We start from the raw sequence: 18,775 nt of genomic DNA, 5'->3' as shown, positions 1-18,775 counted from the left end.
ATCCCTGCATGACTCCAACAGTCTCAATCATGAAGTTTTCGCTCGACTGCAAACTCCCAATGGTGAGGATGTTCAAACGGCCTTGTAACCACAAAGCGTTTCTTTTCAGGTCGTATTTGTTCCGCCGAAGAAAAAAATCCGGGCGTCTAAATTACCTTCATTTGTACCCCATTTTATGTACCTACAAAATATGTGCAATTACATTAAATTTAACGATCGTTTGCCCGAGCCCTGGGCCTTTGCTGTTTACAGCCTGCTGACTGTCGACATTGAGAGTTGAAATTGGTAGGACACAATTAAAGAAGCCATAATTATATGGTGAACAGAGACACAGAAATGTTTCTCAGAGTTTTGAAAACTTTATATTACAACATCCGACAATAGAACAGTGCTTTTTTATGTAAAACAGCTTCCATTCCTGCAGGACATGAGAAGCTTTTGCCAATATTGCAACCTGCCATTATTTGCCTTATACATGGCAATCGACTCTCTTTCAAACAATTTAAATTGTGTAAACTGACCTGAAAAGTAGGTTGGGAAATATCTTCCCAACCGTGGAACTTTAGAACGTCCTCATCGGTTGATGACTGGTATGCGAATGTCTGTTTCGACACAAAGATTTAGAATGCCATCCCACGAGGATACTCTGACACATGGATAAGATTTAATATCCTATAGTGTCAAACACTGGTATACCACTCTTTAACCAGGAAGGGGCGTTCTAACATGGTAGTCACAAATACCAAACAACCGGAAACAACAGTTTCCAATATGCAGGAGCTAATGAATAACTGATCAATAAAGTCGTTAGCATGTAATAGAGAAGCAGCTATCAGTTTTCAATGGTGTAATTAATAAAGACTGTTAATATTCTGGGGATGATATCAAATTTAAATTTAGGGTAATTTTCAGGTGAAAATACGAATAAACGAATCACACTTTCCTATTACTAAGTCTATTTTCCTCTTTTTAAATTTATTTATTGATTTGATTGGTGTTTTACGCCGTACTCAAGAATATTTCACTTATGCAACGGCGGCCAGCATTATGATGGGAGGAAAACGGGCAGTGCCCGGACGAAACCCAACACCATCCGCAGATTGCTGCAAGACCTTCCCACGTGCGGCCGCAGAGGAAGCCAGCATGAGCTGGACTTGAACTCACAGCGAACGCATTGGTGAGAAGCTCCTGGGTCACTATGCTGCGCTAGCGCACTAACCAACTGAGCCACGGAGGCCCCCCTCTTTTTATAGGATTTTCCCAACAACATACATATATCTTAGCATGTCTTAAGGGAAAACAGTTTAGTAACCAAACCGATATAATCCGTTTTTAATATTACCCAGTATTTATTCTTTCAAGTTAAGGTAGACCACTTTAGGGGAAGAGCGCTTGTTGCCTTGGTCTTGTGTGATCTGTGTCACATACGTGAAATATTATTCATCACCCTATTGCATTCCAATAAAACACATCAATAAACGGTGTAACTGTGCGTTTTATTTGTCCCAAGCTCCTCGTACGCTTATCATAATAGCATGCACTGTGCCTTCAGTGTTTTATCGTCGGAAAAGTTGAGAGTCTGATGTAAATTTGCGTCTTGCACATTCATATATAATCTGCAAATCAATCATATACTTTCTTTTCTGTCAAACAACAAAATCGAGACTACCAAAGAGAGATCTATTTTTCTTGTAACATTCACTTTTGAAACACGCAAGTCACAATGAAACGTTATCTGGACGATAAACTTCAAGGGAAATATAGGAGTGAACTTCTTGTTTATAATCTGTACTTTTCAATCTGCCAGATTGGGAAGGAAGGGAACCATGGAGATTAGCAAAGGAAACAAAACTTCTTTGAATCTATGGTTTGGCTGTGTGTTTTTCGAATGTACGAATGGTTTCATCTCAGTTTTTTCTTGTGCCGTGCTCTTCATTGATTATGGCAGTCAAGAGTTATTCTTAAGAAAGTAACACTTCACCACAATATGTTCACATTGTGAAATCGTCTTATATACTGAAGGTGGTTTAACAACTTACAACTAACAGCTTGTTAGCAACTTACTTTTCAAATGTATTGATTATAACACCACGAGGGACAGACTGCAAGGCGAATAAATGCATACAGTTGTGTGAAAAATGGGCCTCATATTCCTGGCCACTGTGGTAACTCGCAGCTTTCTTGGATACGCGCCAAGTTTGTATTTGAGCGCTGTGAATTCATCCCTTGTGACTTCTTATAGGGCTAATTGTGTGGACTGAGTGACCACACAAGCTACATGAAAGTGTAATGATCTATCGGAAATTAGTAGCTCTTCTCTGTTTGTAGGATTCTGGAAATTAGACTCTTCACACAGAGATATTGGCGACAGCATTTGATATGGCTCTTTAGTGTACAGCTGTAACGGAAAGTGAACTTGAATACGACTCCAGACAAAAAAGTCAAACACTGGAAGTTTTACGATTCCTCCCTACACATTTACTAAGCAATCGAGCAGGAAGCTCTGCTTACGATACTTCTGGGTATGCGGTTTACATTACTTACATATATCACAGAATCACCGATACTCACGAATAGCTGATCAGGCCTTCATCGACGAGGTCGTGTATTCAAATCCAGCTCTCGCTATTTCCGCTATAAATACCTGATGTCAGTGGTTTACTTTGGGCACTCCGCTTTCTGCTTTTCACGTGACAGACGTCTTATAAGGAAAAGGTCTAGAATACGTCGATAAACATCCTTCGAAAAGTTCATAAACTCTTTATTGTCCCAAAATCAATCCGAAGACGACTAGCTAAATGCTTCATTTGAAACCGATGATTTGAAAAGACATGATGAAAAATGAGATAAATGGCCGCTTATCGTTCCGTCCGGTTTTTAAATGTTGTTTTCCGGGAAATGCATGATTACTTTTTTATAGATGAAAATATCACTTTCAGTTGAATATCGTCATGACATAAGGGACACCATGCAGGTGCCGCAGGCCTATTTCGTTCTAATTCAACGTCAAACATAGCGAATGAAAAGTTAAGCTTAGCTCGATGGGAACATAAAATTCAACTTATCATCATTCAGGAAGATTGAATGTCCTCTTTGAAAATACACACAGGATAGGAGTGTTTTGTGTTCATGAAAATTACGTGTATGATAGACTTTGCACTATCAGGTAGAGAGACCTAAAACATGTGATATATATAAAATGGTTATGACAGCAAGGTTTCTCTGAATAAATGTACAATGGTGCTATAATATTTACTTACTGTAAAACATATAGTTTTGAAATATGGGTGCTACTTTTATTGTAGACCACGGGAGAATGAGTGGTAGATAAGACTGTTGACAAACCATCAATGGAGATCTAAATTTGAGTACATCAGAAATGAGTATGACCTGTATACTCAAATGAGTATGACTTATGCACTGAACTATGAAAAATTGACTATATATATATAGCATAAAATGGCAGGGCAGAAACCAAAATTGCGCACATTCATCATAATTCTGTAAATGAATACAGCATCACGGTCTGTCTCCCTTTCCCATCTTGATACTAAATCACGATAATCCCAATTTCTCTGCTAAAGTCACATGCTCGTGCGGAAAGATTACGGATGTCTAAAATATGAACAGCAAGTTGCAAAAAATTCGGACTTTTTCAAACTGTAGCTTATGAAGGGATCTGAAATCGCGATCACACGTCTAACAAGATTTCTATCTGAGAGGTAGCTATTTTCTCATAGGGAAATTCATTTCCTGTGGACACGAAGAGAAAAGTGTGTTCAATTCGTTTTTTATCGGAAAATCCCAAGCCACAAGGGATGTTTGCATTTTAGAACTGGGGTTTTCAAGAAGCAAATAGTTCAAAGGCTTAAAAAAAATTATGGATTTACTTGAAAATAATAAATAAAAAAGCATTTGGTGTTGTTGCTAAAAATATAAGATTTTAAAACCTTCGGGAGAGAAAAAAATAAGCTGAATGCCATAAAATCAAAGTACTCAGAAGAAAATTAGTTTAATTCTTCACAGGTGTGACATCTTCACTACACGGAAGAAATAAGGGGTTGTCATGCAAGGCCACTAGTTCTTAACCAATGAGTTCACGAGTTCGAATCCAGTTCTGTTGCGGCTATTTGTCAGCTACCCACCTGACAGAAATCATGTTAATGAAGTATTCTTGAGTTTCGTGAAAATTTCTAGCAATTTGAAAAGCGCGTTTACTCTAGATTTAGAGCATTTAAGTTAATTATTTTATTTAAACTAGTGACATTGCTATATTAACAATTAATCTTTTATATTCAATATCACTAAGATAAATATTAGCTATTCCAAAAGAGGAAATCTATAATAGATTGTAAAGGTGTAACCCTACATCCATTTTTTTCTCGGGGACCTTCGTGGATTAGTTGGTTTGCGCGCTAACACAGCGTAATAACTCAGGAGCCTCTCCCCAATGCGGTCGCTGTGAGTTCCAGCTCATGCTGGTTTCCTCTGCGGCCGTAAGTGGGAAGGTCTTGCAGCAACCTGCAGATGGTGGTGGGTTTTCCCCAGGTTCTGCCCGGTTTCCTCCCACCATAATGCTGGCCGCCGTCGTACAAGTGAAATATTCTTGAGTACGGTGTGAAACAACAATCAAATAAATAAAAAAATAAATAAATAAATGATTTTTTTTTTATCTAAGTAGGATATTTAATGCTTCTATTCAAAAATCTTTCACATATGCCTATACGACAGCGCTTAGGTTTATCGGTGAAACAAACAGGAATAAACCACGGGCTTTTGGACTGTAACTGATGAACATTGCCATGTACATTATAAACATTGACAGAAATGAGGTACAGACATGCACGTGTTCAATTGTGAAGGACGAAGTCGACTCTTATGGCAGATATAACACGTTAGCGAACTGTTATCTCGAATCTCTTGTCTGGTTCCAACCAAATTTTAACGATAGATTTAAAATCTGCCAACAACCGTATCGAAATGGCCGAACGGAACAAACATAAAACCACTTTTATAACACATTATGATCTATATGAATATAACAGCATGCTGTTTGGTTTAGCGAACACACCAGCAACGTCATCACGCTTGATGACCCATATGTTTCGTGATTGATTGTTTGATCGCATTTCTGTGTATCTTGACATCATCATGTGGGCTGCAGACACTAACGAAGATTTAGATATGTTACAGTTTGTGTTTGAGACTTTGCATAAACATGGACTGTAAGTGGGACCATCAAAGTGTCGTTTATTCAGAAAGGACGTTTATTCAGAAAGGACGGTAAAACGAAAGGGATGATACCCCGAAGGAGTAGCAAAGGCAGATATCTTCTTAGCCCTGTCTGTTAATGGTACCTGCCAGTAACTCTTAAGAAGATCAGTCTTAGCAATAAAACTGGCATTTCTTACCTTAACAATACAACTCTCAGTACGGTGAATAGGATAAGAATCCGTCTTGGTTACAGCATTGACCTTTCTGTAATCCACACATAGGCGTACAGAACCATCGGTCTTAGGATAACTACATTTGGTGAACACCAGTCACTCTGGTTAGGCTCTATAATCCCTTTCTTCCTGGTTAACAAGCTTTAACTTTGTAGGGTTAATTCTTCTGTTTGATAGGTACAGCCACTCCAACACCTACATCATGTACTTCAGCGTTAGTGCAACCTGGTGCATCCGAAAATACTTTAGAGGAGCTCTTAAGCAACAAATATCCCGTCTCTGACTTTTAGAAAGATGACTTAACACTTCATCTAAATTGCTCAATATACCTCAGCTATCCAAATTAGGATCTAACAAATCAATTTGAATGCTTCCTGGCTCTTTGGGCTCAGTACATGTAGTAGACAATTCATCACTCTCCTCTACATGATTTACTACTGTGCTGACCACAGCTACTGACTGACGAGAATTGTACTTCTTGAGCATAATCATGTGACATACTCTTTCAGTTTCCTATGATCAGGTGTGCTATTAATGTAGTTGACATAGTTAACTTTTCCCACCATCCGATATGGTCCACTAAACTTCGCCTTAAGCGGTTCCTGAGGTAGGGACAACAAAACTAGAACCTGAAAAACTTCTTGGCCTAACCTTCTTATCGTAGCGCAGTTTCATTTTCTCCTGAGAGTTCTTCAAATTAGCACGAGTTATGCCCAGGCTTTATATAATCCCGAAACTCTTAAAAGTTTACTTCTGTTTCCGGAGGCAAGATACAGTCCTTCATCACAGCTAAATGACCTCTAACCTCATGACGATACACCAACTCAAATGGACTAAACCCAGCAGGCTCATTAGGAGTATTCGTAGTGACAAACAATACAAATTGAATCCCTTTGTCCCAATCTTCAGGGTATTTCATACAATATGGTCGTAGAGCACTCTTCATGGTTTGGTGGAATCTTTCCAATGCCCCTTGGGATTGAGGATGATAAGCTGTGGATTTAAACTGCTGAATTCTTAAGTGATACATAACTTCCTGAAATAAGCGTGACATAAAATTTGACACCTGGTCAGAATGTATTTTGTTAGGTAAGCCATACCTGGTGAAAAATTATAACAGACTATTAACTATCTGTTTCAAGGGGATAGCTTTCAGAAATCTGGTAGCTGTTTTATATAATAGTAAAAAGTACTTGTATCCTGACTTAACTCTAGGTAATAAACCAATGCAATCAATAACTACCTGACTAAAAGGTTCATCATAAGCAGAAATGGGAATTAAAGGTGCAGGCCGAACACTATGCTATGATTTTCCTTCCAGTTGACAGGTGCGGCATGTCTTACAAAGAAATTAACCACATCCTTGTGAATCTTAGGCCAGTAAAATGGCGATTGATTTTACTTTCTATCTTTCTAATGCCTAAATGTCTCCCTATTGAAATCCCATAAGCCATTCTAAGCACTTTCTTTCTATAACTTGGAGGTAAGACAACTCGATTAAAATTGCCCAATCATTAGTAGCTGATACATGAGGGTGTCTATACTTTCTTCTCAACAGCTCACCCTCCATGTAATAAACAACAGGTACATCAGCTATTTCCTCCACAGATAAAGCAGACTTACTCAGTTCCCCTTATTCGGGCCTGAGTTTGTTGTTTAACCATATCAGATCGAGGGAACACAGGCCTGTCTAACTCCAGACCACCCTCCATCAATATCATGAAAGAAAGTTTCAGCCAAATTAATATTACCAGCTGAATTCCCAATGGTAATAGAAGAATTGTCTTCCTTCTCCCTAGCCCGAACACTAAAGACACGAGGACACACCTTAATTTTATCTCCTGCTAAGTCAGTACTCAGCAAAAGGGAAATATCTTCCACAGGCAAAGTTTTTACAATCCCTACAGTTACTAATTCAGTAAACAAATCAGAAGTAAAAGTAACCTCCAGTAATGGAACAGACATAAACGTTCCATTAAAAGGTGAATCAAAACATGACTATTGGTCTTATCAGAATGTGCGGGAATCACACCCGCCAACATCAAAGACTGACTAGCCCCAGTGTACCTAAGGATGCGAACAGGGGAGGTAACTCCAGTACCAGTAACCATACCATCAGGCATGGATCCCCAGTATCTCTCTGGAGTCTGCTCTACCTCCTTAACTTGTGGTTTAACGACCAACATTACCTATCTCTATCTGTAGCCTCACTGGTTTACAGCTATAGTTAACAGAAGCAACTGACTTCTGCGCCTCTTTCCTTTTCAGCACTGGGCACGTGGATAATAGGTGTCCTGAAGGTTTGCAATAACGACAAGAAGGTGGGCTTACATCTTGAGGTTTAGACTGAAAGGTCTTGTCAGAAGAAAAACTCACATTTGATTTCCGCTTCTCAGCTTTCAGATTGTCAGTACTAAAATTTGCAGTCTTCTTATTAGAAATCCACTTTTGAAATTCAGGCTGAAATTTTTGTCCACCACTCATATGATTTAATTCATATTCATCAGCCAAACTGGCTGCGGTTTTAACGTCCTTGACCTTCTGTTCCCCTAAATAAAACCTGATCTCATTAGGAACACTGGTCTTTAAGTCCTCCAAGAGAACAAACTCTCTTAAATCCTCAAAAGAATGATCTAACTTCAGAGCCCTGTACAAGATATCGAACAGTGTTTCTTTACCCCTAGCAAAGTCCATGTAATTTTCACCAAACTGTTTCCTTAGCTGTCTGAACTTCTGTCTATAGGCCTCCGGCACAAGCTCATAAGCAGACAAGACCACCGTCTTACCTGTGCTGTAATCTGTGTTGTAATCTGAAGACTGATCTACCGACAAAGCAGAATAGACCTCTGTAGCTTTACTCTCAAATGTACTCTGCAGTAACATTGTCCAATACCTTTTAGGCCAGTCCAACCCAACAGCCAATGTCTCAAAAGACAAAAAAATCCTTTCTACATCCCAATCATCAAATTTGGGCACTAGTGGAATGTTTCTAGTCACATCAAATGGATGGTGACTACGACTAACAGCTTCACTATCATTACTTATACCCTATTTCCTTCAGTTTGAACTGCTGTTTTAAATTTAACTTCTCTAACTCACACTCTCTTTCTCTTTCTTCTCTTTCCCTCTTTGTTTTTCTTCTTTTTCTAACTTAAACCTTTCCAGTTTTTATTGAAGCTTAACTAACGTAATATCACCACTTTGGCCCGTAATATATGAAGTATTACCATAGTTCAAGTGTTTGCTAATAGCATCAACCAGTCGGAAGACACAAAATTAGAGAAGAATTGGAGAAGAGGTCTATAAAGTATTGGGGTGCCCGGACACCGTAGTGGGTTCGTTAAATGTTAAAAAAAAAAATACCTCAGTAGAGCTGCGATAGTGTCTACCTTCGCCGCTACGTACCATATCTGGTGCGAAGACCCCTGAATTGACAGATGATATCCAATCCTCCGTTGACGATGGGTATCCAAGGATAGTATAGGTTTTGGCAAAGGAAACTCACTACTCTTGCAGAAGAGACAGACGGCAGGCAACCAGTATTAGGTGCACTGGATTCTACAGATGTTTCGTCCGAACTACCATTGCCACCAATGGGACTTAGTATAGGACGCCCTCGTAGAGTTAATGTGGGTGAGCATTCAAATCTCCATCGGTTAGCGAGGTCAGCCATAGAGTAGGGTAATAAGTTATATGTCACTGATCCACTGTGTTTTTGATGTATTAATCATAAGGACATGATAGGTTTCGAGGAAGGGTGTGCGTAACCTCATGCTTAGCTCATAATCGAAAATAGCCTGCTTTAACTCCAGCTCAGGGCGCGATGGGTGACACGCTACTCGGAAAGCACGTAGCGTGGTATAAGTTTCCGGGGCTGGGGAAAAGAAAGGTCCTTGTACCTGAAGAGCACTTGCACGGGGAAGGCGAGGCCTGAGGAGTAGCGTGGATTGCTGAATGCGAGGATTGCCGACGCTAGTGTGGGGAATCTGGAACTTTTCCAGACATGCAGTTCAGACCCACTCACTTTTGCCAGTAGAATGCCTAGATATGATGCACAGGAGTGTACAACAGCCAGCCAGTTCTTGGTTAATGTTCAATGAACATTATCACCATTCACTACTGCTTCATGGGTCGGGAATTAAAACAGCCACTATCTCATTAAAGAACAGTGTTATGTGTTTCTCTACCGGCTTTCCTGTCTTGTTTACATGTACATGTACATGTATTTCAGCTGCGCGATTTAAACTGTTCATATATCCAACGGACAAGATGCATGTTCAGCCTTTAACCCTTGGTTAAACCAAAAAAGACAGTTATCTAAGAGTAGAGTAGGACTAATTTAGTCCCTAAATATCTTACGAGGAGAGGACTTCAATCTAGCTGTAGAAAGTTTTTAAAAAATTAGCATATGCAATGATAATAGTTTTGCCTTGTTGTTCTCGATGTATAAACCCATAGTGGAGAGTGGACGGCTTGTGGCATAGGTTATGAGACAATTTTCTTTCAATCGTCCAACACAAAAAGTGTTTTTTTATGAACGAGAGACAAGACATCAAAATTACCCTGTCACTGCTTTTGTGTTACGGTCGGCAATAGGAGGCAGAGCTCGTATGGCCGTCTAAGCGGCATTACATGAAGTCTCACGGGATCACATGCCTTCGAGGACGACTGATTAACTGATTGTTTCTACACACAGAGTTCACGTTGGGGCGGAAACCTGTTCCGGTGGGAAAATTTGCCAGTTCCTTGTGAAGTTTACTTCGAGAACTTAGGTGACATGCAGCTTACCGCCGTCATATGACTAAATTATTCTTAAATATGACACTGAACGCCAATCAATCAACCAGTTGACCTAGGTACTTCTGTGTCTGAAAGTCCAAGTAAGAGTGGCTCCTCTCATGCAGAGTGCAAAGGTGTGTCTCCCTTTACATCGGCAAGCAAAGGATGAGTAAAATTAAATGTCACTCTTATTTTGATTACGGATATTTGGGTCGGTGAAAGTTTTTTATTTATTGCACAAAAAGAGATGCCAAACAGGGTCAAGCCTCGTCTTCATCGCTGCTTCCCGGGAACTGGATGATGGATGCAGAGGTTTATATTGGCTAACCAGTTTGGTCTCCATATATAACAGTTGCCTTTCCCTTCATTTCACGTTTTAAATTACTTTATCAGATTTCCCTGCCTTGGACAGTCACACATGCGCTGCTATCGTTTCGTTATCATTAAACTGATATCTGAGTGGAAAGAGTCCAGTCATCGAATTTACGCTTTCCACTGCGTGTGATTGGCATATTAGAAAGCTCTGGTAGTAGTAAACCTGTCATTAGTCAAATATCTATTCCTATTGATATGATATCATTACCAAAGTAAAGGTTTCACTTGAAACATGTTTTGGGATTTGATCATTATTTTGGGTGAGTTATCAACAGCTGTAAGGAGTTAGCAGAATCTTGGATAGCAGAATCTTGGTCACCAATAGTTGAAATCTGGACATCAACAGCAGGTGGCCGTCTATAAATAGATACAGGTGAACCATGGAAAGTGGTTGAACTGTCAGCAGAAAGATATTAGCCATGGACATAAGGGCGAGCCTCAACATAAACATTGCTTCTATTTTCAGCAGCACGCGGCATGAAATAATAAATATTTACGCGCGACCAACAATTTCCTATCGTCAGATGTGAACGGTCGGTCTAGTCATTAGCTTGTCGCTAGCCATCACATATGTTATGGTCATCAAGTGGAGTCCCACAGCGTGATGTGTTTCGAGAAACAGGAGTGATCCCTGCCCATCACCATAACGTGTTGTTTGTCGCGGGAGACAATGGTGAATGCCACAGATGGAGTGCTCGAACCACTTCACAGACAGCCACTGGGACCTATTGTGGAGGTGTCATGATAAATAATATCTCTCTCCGCTATGGTTTTCCTGAGAGTACCAACCACTCTCATGGCGCAGATTACTTTGGCTGTCATTCCCAGTTCACTGTCACTGCCCACCTAAAAAATGTAAACCACAAAAGTTATATGTAAACACGCGGTTTCTGCGTTTTTGTCGTAAATCATCAGTCATAAAGTGGTTGAATACAGGGCAGGTTCCATCATTGTAATTGAACATTCTGTGCAGATTGTGATTGATTCCCAATTTATAAATTTAACAACGTATCAAAGTCTTGACAGCACACACTACACACAACAGGAGTTTCTGTTGTTTTTTTCCCCTTTTTTTGTTGCAAATGAATATTGTCAGCATAGAATCAAAATATTTTGTTTGAGGTTGTCAGCAAAGATATTATAAAAATAAAAGGCACTACTTGTCTCGCCTTATTTAAGACCAAGGCGGGGGATGACGTTACTTTAGACCCCCAGTATTTTTGAGGTCATCTGTTTTTGTAGATCTGAATGTATTTCAGAGAACTCCTAGCTTTTTGATCCGTCACCAGCATTGCTTGAACCCCACCCCCACCCCCTCCCCTTTCCAAAACGCGGGATTCATCTATTAGATGGTTTGACGTAGTTTGCAAACAGTGGCTGCTATTCCGCTGGGATAATCCGGCTTAGGTACTGAGGGTGGCCATCATCTTTCAAGTGTTGCGTTCAAGAAGTATGTTGTGCTTCCAAGCCTTTTCAGACGGCTTAAGCTTTACAATCTGGGAACAACACACATTGCCATTATTCAGTTTTGTCACATGAAAAAAAACAGTCTTGACTGGACATCTTTGAGTGTTATCTGATGGGGATATAAGAAGAAGCATTACACTTTATAAAGCGTATTGGTTCCAAAAAATACAGTAATGTGTCCTTTATTCCTAAATATGTTTCATTTAGTCCAGTCGAACAGAGCTCTTGTTTAAAGCTATTTGAACTACTGAATCGGATAAGTCAAACCAATATCCACCATGTTTGAATTCAAACTTCCACTAAGTTCTGGCTAGGCATGTGATGAATATTCGAAAAGTTTCATATTTCCATGCGGTTTTATAAATTTATTTTTCATTTTTTTTGGTTTATGTATATGTTTTTCCTTCAAGAATAAGGGTACTCTGACATTGGATTTCGTTGTGAACAGCCAGCACGTCCCTTGTCTGAGGTTTGAGCGTACATCAGTTTTACATCTCTACTCAAAATTTTAAACGGCTGGATTATTGCTAGAAGAAGGTTTATTTTAAAATCGGGTAGCTTGTGGATTCAGTTTGTACGAAATATTAAGATGTACTCCAATTGTAAATGTTTGGGAAATTTTCCCTCAAGGCTATGCTCAGTACGTTAGTTTAGCACGGCTCGACCAGTGCATTCTACATAAAAACAAACTTTATAAAAGTTATATTACATACTCAAGCCATTGTGCTAGGGGGTGTGTAAATTGTTAATATTTATGCGTTAACATGAACAGTTAAAATAAAATTCTGACTGAGGTAAATTGAATTGTGTTTCACCGGTTACGTGTGACCATTTGCCAGCTATCACACTGTCGTCGCTGCCCTGGTTTTACTCTTTCTGGTGTACGTCTTTAATTTTGTGACTACATCACTGTGTGATCTGTTTCATTCTTCATTCTTTGGTCTGTTCTCTTACATTTGCTGTGTTTGAACTTCACAAATTCGCGTGTGCTGTCCTAAAAATGTACACCAGAAAAAGGCTTCCTCTAATACTGAAGCAATGTTGACTTTAAATCACGTAGATATTCGTGAACAATGAAGACCTTATCGGTTTACTTCACAATTGCCACGGAAACAGGCACATCGAAGACGTCCAAAATTCGGCTACCGCCAATTATAAATCATTTGTCGGTTGCGCTCATCGTCATCTTCGAAAAGATAGACTATTGAATATGTGGATCAAAACCACTGTGGATCCAAACAGCGAATAAGTTTGTATTCTCTCCTACCAGATGCGCCTTTGACTTGATGGCCAACATAAGAAGTCTAGGGCTAAATTAGCGAACCTATAAACATGGTCAACCACAATCTAGATGCCATGCAGGTACCGCAGTTCCAGCATTTTGACAGGCCCTGTTGTGACTGCGGCTCTCAGTCAGCTGATTTATCTGGTACCAATCAATGGGCGGTGGTTTCCGCAGAGCCACGGACAACGTTTGTATAATTTTACACGAACGCTTTGGCAGCACAAGGTCGTAAAGGACAAATATGACAAAAATTTCAGCAATGGAAAATAACTTTGTCGGACCCTTATGAACTCTTGTACCCCCAGGTTACGTTTAAAAGAAGTAATGTAACAAAAAAAGCTTTCATTGTCCAGAGACGGTATTTCTGACACCGCGCGCGACATTCAGCTAGTACACTGAGAGCGCAAATCGAAAAACAAGATAGCATTTTGGACCATTGTTACTATTGTGGGAACAACGTGGTACGGTTCAGTCCTAACGTCTAAATATACAGAGCGTTAAACAGAGCGACAAAAGCTATAGAGGTAAGAGATTTCCGCGAAAAAGACGGTCCATTTCTTCCTTGACGATGACGCTGTGAGTTCAGGTTCTCCAGCAGAACATTAACTGGTGTATTTCACTTTTATCTCTGTCTTGAGTCTGATGTTTAAGATGTATGACTCTATGAAGGTTTCCTTTTTCTTCAACAACTGATTCGCAAGACTTGACGAGGTTCTTTTCATCGTCAAAATATTTTCCTTAAACCTACAAAAGTTGTACTGTAAGTGTACTGAGGCATAATGGTCACATATATGCTGTACCACTATTCCAAGTTGAATACGTCCGAAATTCAGTCGTTGACCCAATAGACTGATGTAAAATATGACACCATAATCAAGGAACACTGCGCCCTCGACTTCACATTTACTTCAGACAGGTTACACTTCAGGAAACCTTATTGTGGGTAACACTAATGTGGTTTGGTCAGTTACCACCATTTTGTTACTATTTCCAGACCCAATTCGAGTTCTGCTTGACGGCTGTCCGCATTTAAGGCTCCATTTTAGCTGAAATGCTAACGTAATTTACAACTACACCTACTGACACTGGCTGTTCAAATTGCATCGAAGATTTACATGACTTTTTTGACACCACGGGTCAAGGGTCATTCAGATATGCAACATTATCCAGAGTTAGAATACGCCTCTACAAATGACGACAGCAAATACACAACAGTTAGATATGTAACATTACTCAGAGTTAGAATACGCCTCTACGTTATGGCGATAGCAAATACACAACAGTCAGATATGCAACATTACTCAGAGCTAGAATACGCCTCTACCTTACAAAAGTCAATACAAACCAGTCAGACATGCAACATTATAATAAGTCTGTACGTCATCTTGACAGTAACTACACAGCAGTCAGATATGCAACGCTAGTCAGCGGTAGAATTCGCCCCTACGTTATCACGACGGTAAATACATAAACGTCAGATATGCAACATTACTCAAGTTAAAAAGCGCTTCTACGTTATCACGACAACACATACACAACAGTCACAACAATACCCAGAGTTAGAATTACTTAGTCCTGTCATGATTAAGAAGTGCAGATATGCAGTTCCGCAAAGCAGCCGAAGGAGAGGATATTCTTGGCGTAAATACGAGCTCTGTAGGCTGTTTCGGGAGTAAGATACTGTCATCACACCTTGATTTGAACTGAAAACAATTTTAATTAGCTATATAACTTTTGTGTAGGCTTCGTCGAATGGGTTAGGCAGCTGTGAATGATGGTTTGAGTCTGATGCTTTACAGCAATCATCGGGATGTCGCAGGACAGAGCCTGTGTTGCCATACTTACATGTGCTTATGCTCTATGGCACCTTACCCCTTCTAGGTTGCCTGACAACACAGACACTCGAGATGATGCCTGACCCGTTCTAGGCTGCTTGACAACACAGACACCCGACATGATACCTTACCCGTTCTACGTTACCAGACAACACAGACACCCAACATGATACCTTACCCGTTCTACGTTACCTGACAACACAGACACCCCACATGATAACTTATCGGTTCTAGGTTGCCCGACAACACAGACACCCGACATGGCACCTTACCCGTTCTAGGTTGGCTGACAACACGGACACTCGACATGATACCTTACCCGTTCTAGGTCGCCTGACAACACAGACCCCCGACATGATACCTTATCCGTTCTAGGTTACCTGACAACACAGACACCCGACATGATACCTTACCCATTCTACGTTACCTGACAACACAGACACCCGACATGATACCTTACCCGTTCTACGTTACCTGACAACACCGACACCCGACATGATACCTGACGCGTTCTAGGTTGTCTGACAACACGGGCACTCGACATGATACCTGATCCGTTCTAGGTTGCCTGACAACAAGGACACCCGACATGATACCTTACCCGTTCTAGACTGCCTGACAACACAGACACCCGACATGATACCTTACCCGTTCTAGGTTGCCTGACACAAACAAACATCCTACATGATACCTTACCCGTTCTACGTTGCCAGACAATACAGACGCCCGTGATGATGCCTTACCCGTTCTAGATTGCCTGACAATACATGATACCTTACCCGTTCTAGGTTGCCAGACAACACAGACACCCGACATGATACCTTACCCGTTCCAGATTGCCTGACAACACAGACACTCGACATGATACCTTACCCGTTCTAGGTTGCCTGACAAAAACAAACATCCCACATGATACCTTACCCGTTCTAGGTTGCCTGACAAAAACAAACATCCCACATGATACCTTACCCGTTCTAGGTTGCCTGACAAAACAGATATGATCTGATACGCCCATTGTTGCCACAGACCCGAGTGGCGACTTGACCGTTGCTGTTCACGTCAAAACACTGGTGACGAAGTTCGTTCTCTTCAGACAAATCCCACTCCTGTAACAGACATGTCACCTTCACCTTCTGCCTAGTTTGCTTCAAAAAGGTCATTGGTTTTGTTCACTGATTTCTGGTATGGTTGATTTTTGTTTCTCGCTGAAACTAGGCCAAACAATAGTTACTCATTTCACACCAGTTGTTACTAGACAAAGACGGAAACAACGTGGTAATGTATATATATCTCAACTAATGACAGTGCCGTCCCTGTACACAGTATTAGTAAAGCTACATATCATCATCTGAAATATATAAGTGCATATATATCTAGTAGGCATACAGGCCTATGTCACACACATATCCCTCTAGCATGTAAATATAATATAACGTAAACAGTGCTTGTTAGCTGTTAGCGGACATGCCCCATCAGCATATAATATAATACAATAATATAAAATAAATAATATAATATAATATAATATAATATAATATAATATAATATAATATAATATATATAATATAATATAATATAATATAATATAATATAATATAATATAATATAATATAATATAATATAATATAATATAATATAATATAATATAATATAATATAATATAATACAATACAATACAATACAATACAATACAATACAATACAATACAATACAATACAATACAATACAATACAATACAATACAATACAATACAATACAATACAATACAATACAATACAATACAATACAATACAATACAATACAATACAATACAATACAATACAATACAATACAATATAATATAATATAATATAATATAATATAATATAATATAATATAATATAATATAATATAATATAATATAATATAATATAATATAATATAATATAATATAATATAATATAATATAATATAATATAATATAATATAATATAATATAATATAATATAATATAATATAATATAATATAATATAATATAATATAATATAATATAATATAATATAATATAATATAATATAATATAATATAATATAATATAATATAATATAATATAATATAATATAATATAATATAATATAATATAATATAATATAATATAATATAATATAATATAATATAATATAATATAATATAATATAATATAATATAATATAATATAATATAATATAATATAATATAATATAATATAATATAATATAATATAATATAATATAATATAATATAATATAATATAATATAATATAATATAATATAATATAATATAATATAATATAATATAATATAATATAATATAATATAATATAATATAATATAATATAATATAAACAGTGGATGTTAGCCGTTAGCGGACATGTCCCTTCACCATGTAAATATAATATAATATAAATAGTGGATGTTAGCCATTAGCGGACATGTCCCTTCAGCATATAAATATAATATAATATAAATAGTGGATGTTAGCCGTTAGCAGACATGTCCCTTTAGCATGTAAATATAGTACAGTATAAACAGTGGATGTTAGCTGTTAGCAGACATAAATGCTGAATGCGTATCTAGTAGCACACACAAATTTCCAGGCATGAAATGTACACAAGTTTGTGGGCGAACTTACAAATCCAAATCCCTGTTTACCCCTGAACATAAGAAAATAGGATGCTGATTACCCCTGAACATAGGAAATTGGGACGGTGATTACCCCTGAGCACATGAAATTAGGACGGCGATTACCCCTGAACACACGTAATTAGGACGATGATTACCCCTGAAAACAGGAAATTAGGACGGTGATTGCTCTTCAGCAGAGGAAATTAGGACGGTGAATACCCCTGAAAACAGGAAATTAGGACGGTCATTACCCCTGAACACAGGGAATTGGGACGGTGATTACCCCTAAACACAGGGAATTGGGACGGTGATTACCCCTGAACACAGGAAATTAGGACGGTGATTGCTCTTCAACACAGGAAATTAGGACGGTGATTGCTCTTCAGAAGAGGAAATTAGGACGGTGATTACCCCTGAAAACAGGAAATTAGGACGGTGATTACCCCTGAACACAGGGAATTGGGACGGTGATTACCCCTGAACACAGGGAATTGGGACGGTGATTACCCCTGAACACAGGAAATTAGGACGGTGATTACCCCTGAACACAGGGAATTAGGACGGTGATTGCTCTTCAACACAGGAAATTAGGACGGTGATTACCCCTGAAAATAGGAAATTAGGACGGTGATTACCCCTAAACACAGGGAATTGGGACGGTGATTGTCCCTGAACACAGGGAATTAGGACGGTGATTGCTCTTCAACACAGGAAATTAGGACGGTGATTGCTCTTCAGAAGAGGAAATTAGGACGGTGATTACCCCTGAAAACAGGAAATTAGGACGGTGATTACCCCTGAACACAGGGAATTGGGACGGTGATTACCCCTGAACACAGGGAATTGGGACGGTGATTACCCCTAAACACAGGGAATTGGGGACGGTGATTACCCCTGAACACAGGAAATTAGGACGGTGATTGCTCTTCAACACAGGAAATTA

Source organism: Liolophura sinensis, chromosome 1 (assembly GCF_032854445.1).
Source record: "Liolophura sinensis isolate JHLJ2023 chromosome 1, CUHK_Ljap_v2, whole genome shotgun sequence".
NCBI classification, from domain to species: domain Eukaryota; kingdom Metazoa; phylum Mollusca; class Polyplacophora; order Chitonida; family Chitonidae; genus Liolophura; species Liolophura sinensis.
This window is presented reverse-complemented; position numbering follows the sequence as displayed.